This window comes from Ceratotherium simum, chromosome 23 (assembly GCF_057802395.1).
Source record: "Ceratotherium simum simum isolate JZ-2026a chromosome 23, ASM5780239v1, whole genome shotgun sequence".
NCBI classification, from domain to species: domain Eukaryota; kingdom Metazoa; phylum Chordata; class Mammalia; order Perissodactyla; family Rhinocerotidae; genus Ceratotherium; species Ceratotherium simum.
Genome location: NC_141922.1, coordinates 36,256,938 through 36,266,080, shown reverse-complemented (window position 1 = coordinate 36,266,080; position 9,143 = coordinate 36,256,938). Strand labels below are relative to the sequence as shown.

The 9,143-nt window shown below is 42.6% G+C and overlaps 1 protein-coding gene across 3 annotated transcripts in view; it reads left to right on the top strand.

The window, feature by feature from the left end:
• Positions 1 to 3,581: 3,581 nt before the first annotated feature.
• ATP6V1C1 (ATPase H+ transporting V1 subunit C1) overlaps positions 3,582 to 9,143 on the top strand; it is a 45,375-nt gene continuing 39,813 nt past the window's right edge. Inside the window, exon 1 of one of the 3 annotated variants that reach the window (XM_004431235.3) lies at positions 3,582 to 3,731. The gene's annotated coding sequence lies outside the window, so the exon portion shown is untranslated. Of the gene's footprint in view, positions 3,736 to 9,143 lie in introns of all 3 variants that reach the window. The other 2 variants (XM_087447565.1, XM_087447564.1) reach the window with 2 other exon arrangements.

Below are 9,143 nucleotides of genomic sequence, written 5' to 3'. Positions count from 1 at the left end.
CTGAACGTTAAATTCTAAAAATTCAAGATACAAACTTCAAACCATTTTCAACACTTCACCTTCATAGGGGGCTTAGGTCTTCAACTAAATCTTAATAAATGTTATTGATGATGAAAACAGACATTATGATGTAATGAACATATTTTGCATAAATAATTTCCTATCTTTTCCATTTATTGCCATCCTAACGTGGATCAAATGGAATGAGCATTTTTAAGGCTTCTCATCCATACTGTCAAATTGCTGACTGTAAAAGTTGTACCAATTTACATTTCCACTAGCATTGTAAGAGACTCTTATCACAGCCTCACCAGCATTGGCTATTATGTATGTTTCTATCTTTGCTAATATAAGTTCTTATTTATATTTATATATTTATTTTTATAAATATTTATATTTTTATTCCTTATTTATATTTTTGAGCACTAATAAAACTGAACATTTTCCCATATGTTTTAGCCAGTGGTATTTCTCTTTTTCTCAATTGTTTATACTTTTTGCTCATTTGTGTGTTGGGGTCTTGGTATTGTTCTTATCAATTTGGCTCAGCTCTTTATATAATGTAACCTGGATGGCATCAATTTCTACAAAAAAATAGCTCATATAAAGCATTTGAGCTTAGACTTCATTAAAGGTTTGGGCAGATGGCAAAGGATTTACGTGACAGCAATTGAAGCAATCTCAAATGGAGATCTGAACACTCCTATTTTTACAAGTTTTTATCATGTTGCTTTCTTCTTTCTCTTCTCTCATCCCTCCACTTCCTTCCTCTCATGTTTTCACCTCCCAATTTCTGCTCCTTTCCAATTTCTATGGGAAACTAGTTTAGTTACATCTTTAGTTTCTTTGTCTCCATTTACTCAAGCTCTCAATTTATCTTCCACTCTGCTAGTTTATCAATGTATTTTCCTAAACAAGGACATTTTCTTTGCTAAGTGGAATACCCGTACCAACTTTCAAGATATTTTTAATATTGTAGGGGGGTGAAAAATGATTTTGATTCCTATTGTGCTATTAGTTTCAAATACTTTCCCCAATTTAATTAAAACATTTATCTTTTTCCCTTGAAAAAATTGTAAGAAAAAAAATCTTTATGCATTTTTTTCAGTGCCTTAAGCTTAGAAAGTGCTTCCAGATGGGGAGTCTTTAGATAGTTGGAAATGGAGGAAAAGGTGTGGCATGCCCATTATATACCCATATAGTTAGATACCTAATATGCTCCTACGCATAGTATAGAAAAACAAGCTTTCCTCTTTGTAAAACATGTTTTCTTACTGCTAGAAGCCATTAGAAAGCAATCATGCCCTGCTTATATTAAACATTTGCTAGGTTTTTTAATGAGATATGCTAAGCCTAATAATAATTAGAGCTAATATTTGTTTAGCACTGCATTATACTACCTCTCAAGTAAAATAAGATGTTTAAAACATTTTGAAGTGTTGGGAGGTCAGAAGTAGACGTACTTGAGTTTAAAAATTCAGAAACTGAGTGGCCGGCCCAGTGGCATAGCAGTTAAGTGCGAGAGCTCTGCTTCGGAGGCCCAGGGAGGGTTGTAGAGTTCACACCCACACACAGCTCATCAAGCCATGCTTTGGTGACATCCCATATAAAGTAGAGGAAGATGGGGACGGATGTTAGCCCAGGGCCCATCTTCCTCAGCAAAAAGAGGAGGACGGACATTGGATGTTATCTCAGGGCTAATCTTCCTCACACACACACACACAAATTCAGAAACTGAGATGAGAATTCTGCTTCAGGGCCACACACAAGCATAAAGAAACCAAAAGGTTTCAAATGCAGACCCTAAAATTGCACTGTCCAAAGCAGTTGCCAACAGCCTCCTGTGGGTTTTTAAATTTTAATTAATCATAGTGAAATAAATTTTGAAATTCCATTCTTCAGTCACACTAGCCACATCTCAAGTGCTCAATAGCCACATAAGGCTAGTGGGTACCAGGGCCGGCCCAGCGGTGCAAGCGGTTAAGTGCGCGTGCTCTGCTGCGGCAGCTTGGGGTTCGCTGGTTCCGGTCCTGGGTGCGCACCAACACACTGCTTGCCAAGCCATGCTGTGGCGGCGTCCCATGTAGAGTGGAGGAGGATGGGCACGGATGTTAGCCCAGGGCCAGTCTTCCTCAGCAAAAAAAGAAAGAGGAGGATTGGCAGATGTTAGCACAGGGCTGATCGCCTCACACACACACAAAAAGGCTAGTGGGTACCATATGGACAGCACAGAATAACATTTCCACCATAGAAGAAAATTTTATTGGACAGTACAGATCTAACAAAATATTGCCTTTAGGCCCATCTTGTGATGCCAGATAAAGCCTTTGGAATTCCTGACAAGTTTCCAAAGCTGTGTTAGAGAACTGGTTGTTAGAATTGCCTGAACTTCATTCAAAATTGGTGAAAAGCATCAGGCTGGGGATAGTTTGGTTGATTGCTACTTTTTGTCCAACCTAATACTGAGGCTCTAAGAAATTCCCTGGTGAATTTCTGCAGGGACACAACAGCAGAAGAGCCTTAGAAGAGGTCAGAAAATCTGGGTCCTATAATATATAGTAATAATGGTCACCATTTACTGTTTCCTATGTGCTAGGTACTGTGCTAAATGCATACTTCATTTAATCCTCACAATACCTCTATAAGGTATCTATTATTACTACCATTTTACAAGTGAAGAAACCAGAGTTTAGAGGCCTAAGGTCACACAGTAGTCAGTAGTGGAGCCAGGATTTAAAATCAGATATGTCTATTCCCTTGTGCTAAACAGCTCTGTAACCTCTGGTTCTTCACTTTCGTTATCCGTAAATAAAAGGACTAAATTAGAAAAATCACAAAGTTCTCTACCGTTTCTAAAACTATGTTCTAAACTAGAATAACACCACCTATCTTCCCAAGCCAATGAAATATGCAGGGTTCAGAAGAGCAGCTTCCTACCTTTTTTCCCCCAAAAGGATACGCTTTCTCCTGTCCATGCCTTTGTCCTGAAACCTTCCTTGGTTTCCCACTATCTACTGTGGTTTCAGCTATTTATGATGTTTACTGCACGCCACACATACCCCTGTACTAGATAACATGCTCTCACGGCAGGGAGTGATTCACAATCCTAAAAAAATTAGCACAATGCCTAGGACACAGTAAATGCTCCATGAACATTTATGGAATTAACTTGAAGTGGACTGGAAGGAAAACGTGAATCAGCTGAAGCGAACTACTAAGTATATATTACTCAGAAAACGGGGCTGTCTGAAGAAAACACAGTGGAGCAGCTGTGTAGAGGCTGGAGACAAATTCTGACCCGCAGAAACCTGAAGAAGTGGGATAACGTTAGAGATGGAGGCGGTGACATTCACAGGTGGCGGACGAGACTCCCTCAGAACACTGGGAGAAGCGAACCCCCCCCCGCCCGCCGCGAGCCAGCGGCCAGCAGCCCCGACTCCCCGTCTCCCGGGCTCCTCGGGAGCTTCCTAGCCCCGCCCCTCTTCCAAGGTCGAGGCGGCGGCGGCGGCGGCGGCGGCTGCGCAGTGCGCGCGCGTAGGCCGGGCGGCGCGCCCCGCGGTCAGCTGACTGCTCCGGCTGGCACGTGACTTGCTCCGTGGGCTCTAGGGTCGAGGAAGCTGTGAGGCCGGAGCTGAGGTCCGGGAGGGATGGAGCGCTGAGTCGTTAATGTCCGCCAGGCTGTCGGCCTCCGTACCTTTCTGCTGCCACTTCCTCGTCTGACACTTTCCTGGGTCGGTGAGCGGTGGCTGCCCCGGATGGGGAGTCTCGGCCAGGCCGAAGCTCGCGCTGCGGTCGCTGCCTGGGAGGGATGGGGGCGGGCGCGGGGGCCGAACCTGTGGCGTTGGAGCTGGCTGGGTGGCTGTGTCTGGTTTCTCGGCGCGGGTTCGTGGCAGCCTTGGGCCTCGGTTCCGTCTCGAACGAAGAGGAAGGAGGGAAGAAGAGAAAGGGCCCTAGGGGATATTGAGTGGCAGAGACAAAAAGGAGAAACACTGCGGGTCTAGGACATGTCTCCTTCGTTTGGGTGGGTGGTCACAGCGAATCCCCGCCCCCTTAATTGAGGGGGATGAAAGGTGACAGAGTAGCCCAGATGAGGATCTGGGGTGGTGTGTGTGAGGTCACAGCGAGCGCAAGAGCCTTTAGTGGGTGCAGGCGCCTGTGAGAAGGGGGATGGCAGTTCAAATGGTCTAGGAGCCCCTCACTGTGAGCAGGGGGCCCTCACAGAGGACGCAGGGTCCTTGTAGTCAGGGGAAAGAACGAGAATCCAGAGAACTCAAACAATTTTTTATTAGAATGGAGGAAGGGTGGGCAAGAAACCCCTGAAAAGGAACTTGTGGGGAGAGTCCCCCAAGGCAAATTGAATCACCTGAGAAACAGGGGAAGTTAATGTTCTTTTCAGAGGAAAAGTCTGGTATGTTAGGGAAAAATCCAGTATTTCATTGAGAGCTCAGTGCTTAGCACTGCTCTGGGAGTGGAGTGCGCTGTAAACAGTCCAGCCTTAGGAGTTTGCACCAATGTTGGGGAAATAAGTCACACATGATACACTGAAATACTGTGAGGTTATATGTAATTATCAAAAAGAGAATGCTAAGTGCTTTGGAACTGTGAGCAGGGACAGACATATGAGTGGCACTATCAGGAAATAGGCTGAGGGAAAGATAACCTGGACTTGGGTCTTGGCAAGCCAGTGGGATTTGAACAGGTGGAGAGAAATGGGGAGAACTTTCTAGACAGAGAAGGCCACAGGACTTGAAGGCCTGATGAGGAGGAAAAAGCATGCTGTTAGGGGAGTCAGAAGACCAGATGTGTAATGGATTTGAATTGTGGAGAACTGGGAAATCGAGTTGGGGTCAGATAATGAAGATACTTGGATGATGATAATTTACATATTCATTCAACTAATATATATTGAGCTATATACCAGGTACTGTGCTGGGGTTTAGAAAACAGACAGTGTTTCTCTCCTCATAGAGATTACAGTCAAGCAGAGGAGATGGATTTTAATAAATAATCATGCAAGTGTGAAGTGTACTTTGAAGGAATAACAGTGGTGTGAAAGGTTTATGTAGGACGTGGCCTTTATAGAAGGGTCAGAGAAGGCTTTTTGGAGGATATGATTTTGGAATTGACGTCTGAAAAGAGGCTGAAAAAGATGTGAAGGTGTAAGTGAAAACATTCCAGGCTGAGGGAACAGCGTATGTCAATGGGAAGAGGAATAAAGCTTTTGAGAAGTTGTGGAAGGGCTAGCATGGCTGAATTGGGAGGGAGCTATGTGAGAGAAGCAGGTGACCGAATACTGGGCTCAGGCCCAGCAGAGCTGTTATCCTAAAAGTAGAGGGAAGCCAGTGAAGATTATAGGCAGTAGAGTGAGTAAGACGTGGTTTTTGAAAAGAAAATTTTGTTGAGGATGTGGAGAGTGCAAAAGTGAATGAGAGGAGACCACCTCAAGGAAGACACTGTTGTATTCCCACCAAGAGATGGCAAAGCAGTTTAAACTTTCTGGTAGAGAGTGGAGAGCCAGTGAAGGATTTGAAGGCAAGATACCTTCTTTATCTCTCCACTAAGGAATTAAGGAGAATGGTTAACTGTATTTACTTTGGGAGGGGCTAAGGAATTGAGGAAGGGAAAGAATAATTAGATTCTATTTGCACCCTTCATTGAGGGTAGTTTGTGTGTGTGTATGTGTGTGTGTGAGAGAGAGGAAGATCAGCCCTGAGCTAACATCTGATGCCAGTCCTCCCCTTTTTGCTAAGGAAGACCAGCCCTGGGCTAACATCTGTGCCCATCTTGCTCTACTTTATATGGGACGCCGCCACAGCATGGCTTGCCAAGCGGTGTGTCGGTGTGTGCACGGGAACCTGCGAAGCCCGGGCTGCAGAAGCTGAGCATGCGCACTTAACCGCTGTGCCACTGGGCCGGCCCCTAGGGTAGTTCTAACTAACCCGTAAGCAGTCCTGAAGTCCACAGGGGAGGCTGGATCATTTGGGGGTTGATGGGAGACTCCTTTGCAAAACTCGGTTTTGGTCTTGCAAACTTATGTTGGGAATGTCATCTACTCCAGAATACCCTTTATTGAACAATAGGTAGTCACAGGGAGGACTCGATTGCCTTTCGTGTTTATTTTGTTCTCACGGGTCTTTGAGAGAGAAGTAGATGAAAATGCTATTCATTGTATAGATAGGAACCTTTCTAGACTCTTGGAACTAGAAACAGAGAAGGTGATTTGTGTAAGTTTGGCATAACTTCCACAGTCTTCTAACTGCTGGTGTATTGTTCCTGCTGATTACCTACGCAGTACTTACCACAATCACGTCTAGAGAGAAGGGTGAGTTTCTTGAAGTGCATTGTAATCTTTGATTCAGCACTTTAGGTGAACTTTTTCTAGGAGGTCAGCTTCAAGGGATTTAGCAGTGGTGGTCAGTGCTTTAAAAACTGCTTTTCTGCAAGCTTGGGTAAAGCTATTCAATTTACAGTTCAGTTGGAGGACATAATGAGCAACAAATGTGAGCTGAAAGTGCTCAGGTTGTTAATCACGGTTCTTTGGCAAACAAGCAAGTCTCAAATTGTCCTGAAGACTGAGCCTCAGGGTTGTGGCTCAGAACTCCAGGAGGATCTTTTTCTGTTTTGGTACATCTTGCAGGGACTAGATAAAATCTAAAGAAACAGTACTTGAGATCTGAGTAAAGTAAATGCTGAGAGCTAGGTGGTTAGTGTAATTCTTCTTTTAAAATTGGGCAGGAAATACTCATTTTTTGGGCACATTAGTCTTAGTAGCCTCATTTACGTTAGTTTTTATAACCTAAAAAGAAACTTGGGCTGCAAAAATCTGATTCTGTGATTATTTCCACAACTTGTGAAATAATTCCTTGGCTGAAGAGCAAAACTGGAATGCCAAAATAAATCTTTGCAAAAGGATCTCCTTGTAGTCCGCCCATCCCCCAAGCGGTCCGTCTTCCTTTTGAACTTGAGTCTGCTTAGGGGTAGCTACAGTTTTGGCTAAGTACCTCCTATTTAAGTTTTGTTCCTGTACGTATTCTGATCTATCTGCGGGAGTAAATCTTCATACCCTTTGGATGTGGAATTTTATATCATTTTAGTTATACACTAATTCATGTTAGATTTCCATTTCATTGATGTTTTTAAGACATAGTGGAAACCATTAGCATGGTGCCCTTGGAAAGATAGCTCAGGCAGTGAGCCAGGACCGTCTAAAATTTCCTGTTGACATGAGTGACACTTGGAACTAGAAATTTCATGCTATATTCTTGATAATAAAGTAAAATTCTTTTCCAGTGGGAAATCTGCTTGTAATGTTGTATCATTGTGCAAATCTGGTCTACGTTTATTGAGTTCAAAAAGGAGCCAGGTGGGCAATGAGGGAGAGGTGCTTTGGGTACATCAGAGGATAAAAAGATGGAGCATTAGCTCTATATCTAGAATAAGGTGTGTGTGTATTTGAAAATAAAGTGGCAAATAAATTCAAAAATGATGTTTTGTAGAAAGAGATTGATGTTATCTGTTAAGATATTTTAAGCAACCTAGTAATTCATAAATTAAGCTAATTAACAGGCAGATTAACTTTACCATGAAAGGTTTTCTTCATAAACCAGCCATAGTATAGTGATTCTGTCTGAGGGCTATTGGCATTTTGCACAGGACTGTCCCTTCTTTAGCCCCCATCCGGTAAATGCTGATTGTGACCCCCATGTTGGGACAACCTAAAACGTTCCCATACATTTCCAGACTCCTTTTGGGGGAGAGAGGTACCGTTTGGTTGCGAAACACCGCGTGTGGTGCCGTCATTTATTTGTTGGACAGATATTTGAGTGCTTGTTAGGGACAGACATTTTACTAGATATTGGGGATATAAAGGTTAAGGGTAGTGTTTTAATAAACTAGCATGTAAAATGTATGTAGTCACTAGCTGTGTGACCTTGGGCAAGTAATTTCATTAACTGTTCTCTCATCTCCAAATGGTGGTGATGATAACATCTTCTTTAAAGGAATTAGGTACAAAATTGCTTAGCATATTGAAGTGCTTATCACATAGTACGTATTCAATAAGTGGTTGTCATTATCAGTGAACAGAGGAAGCTAGCAACCGTGCCCATCTTCCTCTGCTTTATATGGGATGCCGCTGTAGCATGGCTCCACAAGCTATGTGTCAGTCTGCGCCCGGGATGTGAAGCTTCCCAGAGTGATGGATTGGGGAAACTAACTTGTTTTAACTCTAACTTGATGGATTTCAGGCTAGAACACATTGTGTTAGAGATAGCAGCACCTTTTAGTGGAACGTGGTATTGTGGTCCAGTCACTATTGTAAAATACCAGAAAACAAGAAAAGGGAAGTAACATTTTGGGAGCCATGAGTGTAGATTCAGGGAATCCCGTGGTGTGGAAGGAATTGTTTGCTCTTTGGGTCATTGCTGAGTTGCCTGGGGCAGAGAGGAAGTCTCTGGGAGCTCAGAAAGTTCTGATGATTACTTTCAGTAATGGGTGTACAGTGCCCTCCCTTGCCATGTCTACCAATTCAACTGGCTTTGCTAGAAATTACAAGAAATTTTCTAACTTTGTATAACATGGTGTTACATCCCTAACCCCCCCCAACGTGTTTTTGTTTTTATGATAGTCATCTATGGGAAGGTAAGGCTTGGCTTTTGCAAATTTATTTGTAGCCAACTGTGAAATAGAGATAGTAATTGTTTATAAGATACATTTATTAAAGATTAAATTGTCATATTTAAGGATATTTATGGCATGAAATTCAGATAGTCTTTAATAGGATTATGGAGCATTCATAAATATTGTTTCAGTTGAAAACAAAACACAAAAGTTAAGATTTATTTAAAGAAGGTATATGTTCTGACAATTTTAAAATTTCATTCTGTGTGAACCATGAAACTATTCATTGAAAGGTAAAATCCCCCTTTGTTTTTGGAAGTTTTTAAGCAAGTTTTGTTAGGAGCAAGCCCCTCCTGCAATCCCAATTAAGATGCTTCTGTTTTGAAGGATAGAATTTTAACATTCAGAGAGAAAACAGTTATTCTTAACTTTTTTTTAATATGGTGTTAGCAATTTCTAGGGTAGGAGGTGGCAGCTTTTTGTGTGTGTGTGTGAGGAAGATTAGCCCTGAGCTAACATCTGAT